At 43.3% G+C, this 13,434-nt stretch overlaps 1 protein-coding gene across 1 annotated transcript in view; it reads right to left on the bottom strand.

Annotated features, from left to right (window-relative positions):
* Nucleotides 1-13,434, bottom strand: part of LOC122793057 — a 1,451,532-nt gene that overhangs the window by 772,258 nt on the left and 665,840 nt on the right. The gene's annotated exons all lie outside the window — the stretch shown is intronic.

Raw genomic sequence — 13,434 nt, 5'->3', positions numbered from 1 at the left:
GCCATGCATTTGGTAAACACCCGGGGGGCAGTGGTGAGACCAAAGGGCAGGGCTCTGAATTGAAAGTGACTGGTTCCCAGCCGGAAGCGGAGAAATCTCCTGGAGCGTCTGTTCATTTTTATATGATAGTACGCATCCTGGAGGTCTATAGAGCACATCCAGTTTTCCTTTCCCAAAAGAGGTAGGATGGATTGTAGCGTGACCATCTGAAATCTTGTTTTCTTGACCGACTTGTTCAAGATACTGAGATCCAAAATGGGCCTCCAGTCCCCTGTTTTCTTTGGAACCAAAAAGAATTTGGAGTAGATTCCGGATCCTTGCTGGTCTGCTGGCACTGGCTGAATGGCTCTTTTTGCAAGTAACTTTGAAATTTCCAACGCTGCTTGATCCCTTTGAGCGGGTTGAACATCTGGAAGGGATTTTTTTGATTGATTTGGAATACGAAAGAACGGAATGGAATAGCCTTCGGAAATGATGGACTGTACCCACTTGTCTTGAGTTAGGGATCGCCAGGCTTCTGGGTACAGTGACAATCTTCCCCCGACTGCCTCCAAAGGTGGACAGTCGGGCAACACCTCAGGGATGCTGAAAGGGCTTATCGGAAAAGGTTTCTCGATTGCCCTGGTTCTGCGGACCCCTGCCTCTAGGCGGCGTCTACCATTATTGTTCCCCTCTGCCTCTGGAGGGAACCGACTCTGTCGTCAGGCAAAGTCCCTTGAGATTGTTTGGAACCACATTTTCCCACTTTTCTGGCCTTTGGGGTAAGGCCTAGAAGGAGTAGAAAACGGACTCCGGCGGCAGAAAGAGTTTTGCCATCCGTCTCGCACCTCGTCAAGGTTTCTTTCACTTGAGGACCAAAGAGAGATGATCCATCAAGCGGGAATTAGTGAAAGACGTTTTAAAGGGTCCAAAATTGCATAGCCGCATCCAGGCATTCCGGTAAGGCCACACCTGTCCCTGCGGCTCTGCTAGCTCCATCAGCCGCATATGAAAGGAGGCATGGAGGAGTTAGCTATAGAATTTAGGGTAGCCAGCTGAGTGTTCATCTTGTCCTGAAAACCCGCAGCTGTAGGATCCTTCAACATGTCACTCGCTTCCTTGATCAAATCTCTTTGAAGGCGAGTGAAATGGCATAGGTAGTTCAGCGACGCATAGCAAAGGTCGCTGACAAAACATCCGCTTCCGTACCTGTCCATAGACCTAGATTCCTTGTTAGGAGGATGGACAGGCACCGAAGGATCAGCTAGTTCCTTCTTAGTGGCAGCAGCTACCAACATAGCATCCACAGAAACTCCCTTGGTCAGAAATTGTTTATCTGCTGGTGCTGTGATAAACTTCGAAGGTCTCCTGGGGGTGGGGTCCACTGAGTCAGGAGCCGTCCAAGCCTTTTGCTACCACCTGCATGACGGGTCAAGGGGGACACCCAGGAGGTGGAAGGGCGAGAGCCAAACGCCTCAAGATACACAGATTCATCCTCCGAAGGGTTAAGGGCTGGCCAATTTCCCCTCTGTTTCAGGATTTCTAGAATGTCTGCAAAGGAGACATCTTCAGAAGGGGAACGTGGGGAACCTTCGCAATCCTCTAAATCTGTGTCAGAGGTGACAGACTCAGGTGAGTCTATGTGCTTCCTCTTACACTTTCTCTTCCTAGGGGGCTCCCCTGCCAATTCAGGAGAGGCCTCGGAAGAGGATGAGATCCCCACAGGGGATTCTTGAGGAGCTGGCTCTCTGCGGTCTGGGATGAGGGAGTGAGTAGACATAACCTGAGGCACCGAAGAGGGAGTGGCGGACGGAGCCGACTGTGGAGTTGAACCAGGTTCCAACACACTCCGCATGACCTCGAACGCACCCCTGTCAGGCAGAGCCAGAGGTCCCCGCTCCGAAAAGCTGAGAACCCCCCTTGGCACCGACAGTGATGGCTCCGAGGCCGATGTCGGAGCCGAACTCACCAGCGCCGAGGCACCGAGAGGGAGAGCGGGATCGGACAAGGGTCCGATGCCACTCACCCCCTCGGAGCCGATGAGGGAAGCCCGGCGCCGAGATTCTTCCAAGGAAGAAATCGGAGCCAACGACGGAGCCGAAGACAATTGTATCGGCTCCGACACTACCACAGTCTCGGTTCCGAAACGCCCCGGCTCCGAGCTCAAAGGAGTCGGAGGAGGAACATTTTGAGGGACATGGTCAAGCCTCGACTGATGAGTCGGGCTCTGAAGCATTTGGGCCAGTGCCTCGGACTTAAGAAGTCGACTCACTACCCCCTGAAGGTCATGATCCGAAAGCCTCGATGACCAAGAGGAGTGAGATCTATGGCTCCATTCAGACAGCAAGGGAGACGCTGGAGCCGAATGAACGGAGCCAAGGGACGGTGACCTAGACCTCTTTCTAGATGTCGGCTCCGATGGTCTGATCGGAGCCGACACAGGAATTTCCAATGCCTCGGCTCCAGCCGGAGCCGAGGAAACCACAGAAGCTGCAGTCTGAGACTCATCGGCTCCAGCCGGAGCCGATGTAGCAGGAGGTTTCGAAGCCTTAGGCCTCGACTCAGAAGCTGGAGTCGAGGACCTAGAAGCCTTAGAGGGTTTGCCCGAAGTAGCAGTAAGGGAACCCTCAGGCTTAAGCAAACCTCTTAAAATGAGTTTATTTTTTCTTTCCTGCAGGACTCTAGGGCTGAAGCCATGGCATACAGCACAAGAGTCCTGCAGGTGTAAAGGTCCCAGGCAGTACACACAAGAAGTGTGACCGTGTGTCAGAGACATTTTCTGACAGCACGAGTCACACTTCTTGAAGCCTGAGACCTTTGAGTCCTTAGACATTGTCAAGGAAAGTGTAACCACACACACACTCAAACACACCGATTACACTATACACAAGTTTAACTAAAAAATATTACACTTTACACAAGTTTTTTTAGATCCCTGACAAAAAACACATACACTCCACTAAGGGGATGGAAGGGCCCGAAGGCCTGAGGGAAGAACTTACAAGTTCTTTGTGGAAAAAAGGGTGGATAAAAAGAAGGAAAAGGGTCTAAATCCACTAAGTTAAGGGAAATAACTATAATAGGTTAAATTAAAGGGGTTTAAATAGACTATAGATTACTCTATAATAACTTACCTGAGCCGGTAGAAACCAAACACCTCGATCGCTGTAGCGGCAAACGAGATCTGAGGTAATACCGCCTAGCATTGTGGGATATAAGGGGAGCCTCGAGCCGGTGGAACCAACTCTCGAGCTTTTAGAGTGGCCGAGTCGGAGCCGAGGTCGGTTCCGAACCCATCCAGCAAGAATGAAGGCGAGATGGACAACTTAACATCTACCATTATAGAGCTTATGATATTTTTGGAAGAAATCATCAGCTATCAGCAGGGAATATTACTTATGGGTTGGGGACTAGAACTTGCTTTGCAATCAAGAAATTTTGACAGAGGGACCTAGAAGGGAAAATATAACAAAACAGGGTGGATTTCTGAAGCAAAGTATGAAACAATTTTGAATGGGAGACCTGAATTCAACAATACTAACTCATACAGAATTTACATAATATTCCCCAAGGTATAATAACTGGGCTAGGCTGGATAGAAATTATATTTCACATAAATATGTGCATTTGATTGAAAATTCTGACACCCATTCATAAACTGTTTTATGTCAAGAACCAATAAAACCTAAGATAAAACTGCAGGGTAATAAAGTAAAAATAAGACACTGGTGGTTTTCCACCTACCTGTTAAAAAGAGAGGAATTTAAACGTGTAGTGGAAATTATCTGAGCGTTATTAGAGAAGATAGAAAGTTCTTCAAAAGTGAAAGCTAGTGAGTGGGATAAAATAAAAATGGAGTTTAAAAATAGAGTAGAAATAAAAGAGAAAGAAAAATGGTTAAGAAGTAGTAGGAATTATGAGGGGCTGACAAATGTCAAAGTACTGTACAGTAAGGGGAATCTCACAGAACAAGAAGGGTGTAACTGCAGATTGTTAAAGAGAAAATAATAGAGTATTTGGTCAGTATGAATGAGTTTAGAAAGATTGCTGTTAAGAACAACTTTTTGATAACAACTCCAGAGCACAAAAACTTTCAGCACAATGACTTAGGCAACAGAAAACAGGAATTTCAGCATACTTGAGAACATCCTATCCCACCTCTCACAGACCATCCAAAATGAAATCATTATTCTAGGGGATGTAAATATAGACTGGCTCACAATTCAAACTCCCCATATTACCTCTTGTATCAACTTATATGGTTTTGAACAGCTAATCACTACCCCTACCTATATTAGCAAGTCACACCTGCCACAGTCTCTTCTGGACTGTGTTTTGGTGTCTCACCCCCAAAATTATCACAACCCTCACACTCTACCAAATTCCCTTAGTGACCACTGCTCTATCACAGTAACTAGACAGACTCCCCATTTCACCAGACCTTTCAAGTTTATCACTTCCCATAAAATCTCTTCTTTTAGTCCTAACTCTTTCACTGACCAACTCTCTATAATTAACTGGTCCCATCTCACTACACTCCCCTTAGATAAGGCTATCCACTCTTTCAACTCCAGCTTCCTAACCATCCTCAATTCCCTTGCTCCTCTCTGTACAATCAGAATCAAATCTAACACCACTCCTTGGCTGACAAAATCTACTACAGCCCTGATGAAAAAACGTGACAGGATATGGAAATTATGGTCAAAAACTAAGACCCCTTCTCTCCTACACACCTATAAAGAACTTAGGAATCAAATAAAGAAAATTATCAACAAAGACAAGATCAACTTCTATGCAAACCCTCCCACTACCCTAAAATCTGACCTTAAAAAATTCTGGAACACAATCATATACTGCATCCAGTAAACCCTTACTCTCCTAACCCTTGCCCAAATAAAACTCCTGAAGAAACTGCCACTGCATTTAACAATCACTTTACTGACTCAATAACTACCATAATTAATGCTCTACCCACTAGAAAAAATACTAATAACCCTACATTATCAACTCCTCCTCCTTATTCTTCTAAATTTTTTTCCCTTACATCAATCTCAACTAACTATATTAAATCTCTACTCTCTAAACTCAAACCCTGCTCCCCCTCAGCTGATAATCTACCTTCCTACTTCTTACAGATTGCTGCTGAACCACTAGCCTATCCAGTATCCATCTTGATCAACCAATCTATCTCTGAATCATATGTTCCAGCAATATGGAAAACGTACTATACATTACATATACATAAAGGAGGTAAATTCTTCTGATATATCACACTTCAGACCAATTGCTATACTGTCTCTCCTCTCCAAGATTCTTGAGAAATGCATTCACAAGCATATAATGCAGTACCTTCTCCAACAGAACATTCTAACACACACACAACATGGATTTTGTCCTAAACACAGTACTACAACTGCACTAATATCCTTCATCAATACTGTATCACTGGACCGTGAGAACAATAAACTAGACCTCGACTTGTCCAAAGCCTTTGACACTGTCTCCTATCCCCTCCTCCTAGACAAACTCTTTCATTTAAGATTCTCTGTCCTCCCACCATATCCTGGTTTTCTAGCTATCTCTCTAACCGCCAGCAAGCAGTTAAATGACACTCTGCTCTACCCCCCCCCCCAAGTGTCCCAATGGGTGTCCCCGAAGAATCCATACTTGGGCCACTGCTCTTCAATATTTTCCCCAACCTACTTTACACCTCTTGTCCCAACTCTACACTTGTACAATATGCCGATGATTCAATGGTCATCAACATTGCTGACAATCCATCTGACCTCCACTCTACTACCCAAGCATCATTCAACACCACAGAGACATGGCTTTGTGATAACAAATTAATTCTCAACCCCAAGAAAACTAAGCTCCTACTCTTCCTCCCAAAAAACTTTATCAAACAATAGCACTATTATTACTGCTGAACCTAGCACTAAACTGCTGGAAGTCATAATAGATGATCAGCTTAAATTTGATCTCCAAGTCACTATCTCTATCAAAAAGACTCACCAAACTTGGACTCATTTACCGTAACAAAAGACACAACCAATACAGCCAAAATAACTCTCTCCCATGCATTTCTTCTTCCCACCCTTCTTTATAGCTGTCAGTTATTCACAAATCTTATTATCACACTCATAACTAAACTTGAAACTACCTATAATAAGGTTGCTAGATTTGCTGCAAACCAAACCTACAAGTCACACCATTGCCTATCTCTTAAACAATTGGACTGGCTCGAATTCCCTCATTTGCTGCTACTACATTAACTGCAAATTATCCACTCCATCCTCTAGCTACCATCTTTTTGCCCTAGCCTTCTATCTATTATATCTAGATATTCCCCAACAAGGGCACTACTTAGCTCAGACCTGGACTTCCTACAGATCTATAAACCCAAAACCAAAACAGGATGTTTACTCTATAACTATAATCCTGGTGCAACTTGGAAGCAACTACCCCTAGAAATTAGGTCCCTTGGCCAAACCAAGCCTTTCAAACTAGCCACTTGGAGATACCTAACAAATACATGGTCATGCCACTGTAGTCATCCTCCCTGAAACTACCCTACCTCAGCTTCTGTTCCTCCTCCCTCTTTTCTCTTCCACTGTCTATCATAATAATCATCTACCCCTCTGTCTCTATGCTTATCCATTTCATCCCCTTACTATTCCTTTGGTACCAATACTGTATATGACCATTTAGGAATTATGAACACTGCATTCCTTTCATGACATTGTACCTAAGTTTTTGCGGTATGATTTCTAAAATTGTACCCAGCTGTTTTCTGTATGATTTATTGCAAATGTTAATTCTTTAACTATTAGTTTAGCTGCAAATGAAAATGTCTTAATTGATTGTAAGTAAAATGTAATTACTGACTGTGGAGCTTTTCTCCTCAGGTCTCCACTGAAAATGAGCTAAACACTCAGCTGGACTAACCCGGTTAACAAATGTAAAATAAATAAGTACATGAAAGGGTCACTGCTAAATTTAAGGAGCCTATAAAAAGAAAAATAACCAGAGATCCTACCAATATATTAGAGATATTTCAGAAATTTTATGAAAATATGTGTAAATCAGAGGAATGTGGAAATCAAGAAAGGGGGCACATATGGAAATATTTATGGAAGACTTAATTATATTAGGATTTGATGTAGACGAGATTCCACAACTAATAGTTAAGACGGGAGAAGACAAGGCAAAAATCATGAAGTACAATCTTCTGGAAAGTCTCCAGGTACAGATGGCATTCCTGTGGAAGTTTGGAAGTTAGGAGGAAAGAAAAAAATCTGAAAGATTTTGTTTACTAGTATTTTAAAAGTAAGGGAAGCACCAGCAACTTTGGAAAAAGATGTGGCTGTATTACCCAAAGGAGGTAAAGACCCATCAGACCCCGCCTCAAACAATCCCATTTCAATTTTAAACCATGATTATAAAGTGTTCATGTCTATACTGGAATGGAACATTGACAATCAATAGGGAAGCAGAATGGAAGAAAACATTACTGTTGTTGATGGGTCTTGATGTAGAGAAGCTGGGATTTTATGAGTAGGGTGCACCTGCATTCCCTTACACAATAATAAGGTTAATAAGAGCAATATATTAAAGATCAGAGGCAGCAATTAAAGTGGGAGGGTTCTTCTGTGACAAGTTATGTTTGGAAAGAAGAATTAGGTAGGGGTGTCCTCTTTCTCTTTGTTATTTGCTTTACATTTAAAGCCACTTGCAAAGAAAACAAGGGACTCATAAATTCAAGGATATAACTGATATGACAAACAAGATAAATTGGCTTTATTTACAGATTATATTATTTTGTAACTGATAGATCCAGGAAAGGCCAGTTCAGTGTTGTGGAACATTTTGAGACAGTTTTAATCTTTTCAGGATATAAAAATTAACAAAGATAAAATACTCACACAAGAATTGGCTGAACAGTAGCAATATTTACGGGGACATGACAAGATGAAGTCTTTCAGTGTACTGATTAAAAAAGATTGTACTGTGGCAGCTAATGACAAACATAGGGAGGCTAAAGATAACATATTACAAAAGCTGAGAATCTGGAAACTCTTGACTATAGGTATGAATAAGTAAGGTATAAAGAGCGACAATCTTTTTTCTAGTCACTTTAGCTTTATATACAGGTTACGCATATTTTATCAACTACAGGAGAAGTTCTGGACCATAATTAATAACAAGTTGAAGGAATTTATCTGGGAGAAAGAGGTCAAGAGACAAGTAGGATAATGTGCTTCTTCCAATAGAATAAAGTTGTTTAGGATTAACTGATAAGAAGGGATTCTTTAGGGCTTTGCAGTTAAGACCCATGTACACAGCCCAAGCAGAAGGTTACAAATCATCGTGGAAAGGAATGATGATGAAATAGGGGGGATGACGTGTCAAGAAATAGGAAAATGTAGGATTTTGGCTGCAGACCCTTACTGAGAATAAAAGCAATACAGAATATTATATTTACAAAGCAACAAACAGTATTTAAAGAACCAGACAACACTGGAGTGAAGAAAGGAGATTTTATCAATAGTAATGACTGCAAGAAGGGGCACAGAAAATTGAGGGGGTTGGAATTTATTGGAGAAAATTAGCAAAGGAAAAAAGAACTGGCAGCAAGTAACTAGGGAGGGAAAGGTAATGCAGTAGGATAAGACATAGCAGAAGTCTGGATTGCAGGTTAGAAACTACCTTCCCTAAAAGGTATTGATAACGGAGGAGCATGGATTAAAAAGGTTTCCATTATGGCAGTTAAAGATATGTGGGAAGAGACGAAACAAAAAAAGAAGTTATGTACTCACCATAACATTTCATGTTTGTTGTCTATCTCGCTATTCATTCTTACAATGATGGGTTCAGAGTCAATCCTCAGCTCCGACTCGGCCGAATACACAGCTCAAAGACTCAAACTTGGCTCATGGTAAGTAGGTATCCCATAATGCAGTGGTGTAACTCCCCAGAACGTTTGCAGATACTACTAAAAAAAATTGTAAAGAACCATATACATATATATATTATATATATATATATATATATATACACACACACACACACACACACACACACACACACACACACACACACACACACACACACACACACACAAATATATGCTATCCCCAGTGGAATAGGAGAAACAAACTGAAGCAAGGAACTCCTGAAAGGAGTAAAACATCCATCAGGTCCACAAGGAGTTCTTGGAAGGACGAAGGAGGGAGGGTTCGTAAGAATGAACGGCGAGATGGACAACAAACATGGAACGTTATGGTGAGTACATAACTTCTTTATGTTATGTTGTCCTGTATCACCTTCCTTCTTACAATGATGGGACAGCATTCCTAGCACCTTTTCCCTGGGTGGCTCACGAGAGTACACCTTTAAGCACAGTGGACCCAAAGGAGGCCCTGTCCCTGGAGGCCAAATCCACTTTATAATGCACTATAATTGTATGAGGAGTAGCCCTGGTAGCTGCAGCACAAATATTATCCATACAAATTCTGGCCTGAAAGGCAGAAGACGTAACTAGTGCTCTAGTGGAATGAGCCTTAACCTTGAATGGTAAGTATCTATTGTTTGAGGTATAGATGAAGGTAATGCAGTTTGCGAGCCAGTTGGAAAGGGTAGTTTTTGAAACTGAGTACAATTTTTTGCATCTGAAAAGGATACAAACAACTGGTCTGATTTTCTAAAATCTTTTGTCCTATGCAAATAGAATCTGAGTTGTCTGTGCACGTCTAGTTGGTGTAATTTGTATTCTGCTTGTTGCTGTGATTAGAGAATACACTGGAAGCTCAGTAGATTGATTTATGTTAGTTGAAGAAGAGACTTTGGGTAAAAAGGATGGATTAGTTTGTAAGGATACCCTATCCTTATGAAATATCAGATATGGCGGTTTGATAGATAGGGCTTGCAACTCTGATACCCTTCTAGCAGATGTTATAGCAACCAGAAAAATGGTCTTCCAGGAAAGGAACTTGAGGTCTGAAGATGAAGAAGGTTCAAAAGGTGGTAATGTTAGGTGAGATAGAACAAAATTTAAATCCCAAGGAGGAAGGGGTTCTTTATAGGGAAGTCTTAATAAGGAGGCACCTTTCAAGAAGGCTCTACACAACCTGTGTGACATTAAGTTGGAAGTAAGATCACCAATGTGAAAATTTGAAATTGCAGTGAGTTGTACTCTGATGGTTGCTGCAGCTGACCCCTGTTGGAAGAGTTCCATCAAAAATTCCAAAATAGAGTGAATAGGCGCAGAAAAAGGGTCACTGTTTCTGTTTTGAGCCCACAGAGAAAACCTTTTCCATTTGCTAGAATACAGTTTTCTACTGGAAGCTATATGAGAGGACATCAAGATATGTTTAGCTGTTGGAGTGAAATTCTGAAGCCTGACTAAATTGGGAAATGGAGCAGCCAAGCTGCGGGTGTGGAGAGAAGGATGAAGCGCACCTGACATATGTGTCAGCAGGTCGGGAATGGATCCAGAGTCCAAGGCTTCTCCTGAAGATGAGGCCAAAGGAAGGGGAACCAAACTTGACGAGGCCAGTAAGGAGCAATGAGAATCATCCTGCTTCCCAAGGACTGTGCTTTCTGAATGACTCTGGGTATGAGAGAGGAGACAGAGAAAAGGCATACAGAAGTCCCGAGGGCCAATCGTGAGCAAGTGCGTCTCTCGGTGTCTCCCCCGGAGGGGGGATTAGGGTAAAGTAGTTGCTGCACCTGACATTCATGGGAGTGGCAAAAGGATCGCAGAAAGGCAGACCCCATGTTTGGAAAATCCTTTCTGCTACACTCTGATTGAGAGACCACTCATGAGGCATTAGAATTGCCCTGCTCAGCTTGTCTGCTATCATGTTGGACTTCCCCAGAATGTGCATTGCTATTAGAAAGTACTGGAAAGAAACTGCCCACTGCCAAACTCTTAGGGCCTCACGACAAAGTAGGTAAGATCTGGTCCCTCCCCCTGCTTGCTTATGTACTAAACCACAGACATATTGTCTGACTGTATAGCAATTGTCCCTAGAGGGTCAAAGTCATGAAGTGCTTGCAATGCAAGAAGCACTGCTCTCATCTCTACAACATTTATATGCAAGTGAGCCTCGTGTTCTTGCTATATACCTTGGACTGTTCTCCCTGGATAATGCCCCACCCCCATCTGGGAAGTGTCCGTGGTCACTGTAGCTAAGGGTTGTAGTGGGATAAACGGTCTCCCTAAGGTCACATGGCTGGAGTGTATCCACCATCTTAAGTCGTTTTTGCATGATTCCGTTATCCTGATAAGGTGAGACATAGGAAGCTCTTGAAGTGACCATTGGGAGAACAACAGCCATTGAAGGATCCTCATGTGCATTCTGGCAAGGGGAACCAGTGCTATGGTGGAAGCCATTCTCCCTAATCATTTTAGAACTATCTTTGCTTTCACCTTGGTCTTGGGAAGAAATGAAGTATCTGTTGCCTGAGTGCTGAAGCTCGTGTCTGTTGGAAGACAACCTATTAAGGAAGCGGTGTCTAGATCTGCGCCTATAAATATAATATGTTGACAGGGCAACAAGGCAGATTTTTGAAAGTTGACTGTAATACGCAATTGAGTGCAAATTTCCAAAGTCACATCCCTGGCTTGTTGGAGTAGATGCTAGGTGGTGGCAGATAGGAGCCAGTCATCTAGATAGGGAAACACTCAGAATCCTAGACGCCTCAGGTGAGCCATGACTACTGTCATGCATTTGGTGAACAGTTTGGGGGCTGTAGTGAGACTAAAGGGCAGAGCTTGGAATTGATAATGACTGGCTCCCAGCCGGAAGGGTAAGTACCTTCTCGATGCCCTGTCCATTTTTATGTGGCAGTAAGCATCTTGAAGGTCTATTGAGCACATCCAATCATCTTTCCCTAAAAAGGGAAGTATAGTCTGCAGTGTTACCTTTTGGAATTTTTACTTCTTGACAGATTCATTTAAATTGCTTAGGTCTAATATGGGTTTCCAGTCCCCTGTTCCTTTTGGCACCAAAAATAATCTTGAGTAAGTTCTGAATCCTATTTGGTTTGCGGGGACTTCTTGGATGACTCTTTTGCACAGGAACTTTTGAATTTCTATAGTTGCTTGCTCCCTTAGATTGGGTGGAACATCTGGGATTGTTCTGATCTGTGGGACAGGGTAGGAAAAAGGAATGGAATATCTTCTGGATATTATTCTTAGTATCCACTTGTCGTTTGTAATAGTTTGCCAGGCTTCTGGGTACATAGATAAACGTCCCCAGACTGCCTCCAGAGCAGAACAGTCAGGGTCTCCTTTCACGAGCGTTCATAGGGGCAGCCGCAAAAGGAATCACGGTCGCCCTCATTCTGAGGGCCCCCTCTGCCTCTAGGCTGTTGTCTATCGTTGTTACCTCCCCCTCTGCCCTGGGGAAGGATTCACCCTGTGCATCCTGGAAAACTCTCTGCGATCTTCTGAACCACATTTTCCCAGTCTTCTGATCTTCAGGATAAGGTCTTGAAGGTACGGAAAAACGTACTTCAACAGCAGAGAGAGTTTTTCCTGACTGCTCGCATCACGTAAGAGTTTCTTTTACTTTGGGTCCAAAGAGTGAGGAACTGTCAAAAGGGGTATTAGTAAAGGTAGACTTAAAGGACTCCGCAAAATTGCACAAGCGCATCCAGGAATGTCTCCTAAGGGAAACTCTGGAGCCTGCGGCCCTGCTCGCTCCATCAGCTGCGTAACAGATCAGCCTCATGGAAGAGTTGACGATGGAATTTAAGGTGGATAGTTGGGAGGAGACCTTCTCATTCACCCCTGCAGCTAATGTACCTTGTAGAGTATCTCCTAGTTCTTTCAAGAGATCTCTCTGTAGCCTACTGAAATGAGTGAGGTAGTTCAGCGATCAAAGTGTAAAGGTCGCTGATGAAAAGACAAGCTTCCCATATTTGTCCATTCAAGAGTCTTTGTTCGAAGGATGGACAGATAAGGATGTCTCCGAAAGTTCCTTCTTGGTGGCTGCTGCCACCACCATAGCATCTAGAGGTACCCCCTTAGTGAGGAAATCATTTCGAGACAGAGCTGATAAGAATTTGTTTGGCCTCCAAGGGACTGGTTCTATTGTGTCAGGTGACTCCCATGCCTTTCGAGTGACCAAGTCCATTAGCTCGTCAAAAGGCGGAGACAACCAGGCGGATGAAGGTTGAGATCCAAAAGTCTTCAGGTACACTGACTCCTCATCAGAAGGGGTGGAGGCCTGCCAGCCGCCTCTCTGCTTCAGGATCTCTAGAATATCTGCAAATGAGATATCATCAGAGGATGACCATGGGGACCCTTCTGACTCCTGGAGGACAGTGTCTGAAGTGACAGACTCATCTGGAGAGTCTATGTGCTTCCTCTTGCAAGTTCTCTTCTGAGGGGGCTCCTCAGAAGGGTATTCTGGGGAGGCCTCTGAAGAGAGGAGTTCACCCAAT

The sequence above is a fragment of the Protopterus annectens genome, chromosome 1.part0 (genome assembly GCF_019279795.1).
Source record: "Protopterus annectens isolate FY-2018-M chromosome 1.part0, PAN1.0, whole genome shotgun sequence".
NCBI classification, from domain to species: Eukaryota; Metazoa; Chordata; order Ceratodontiformes; family Protopteridae; genus Protopterus; species Protopterus annectens.
The sequence above is the reverse complement of the archived record's forward strand: the minus strand, read 5'-3'. Positions and strand labels throughout refer to the sequence as shown.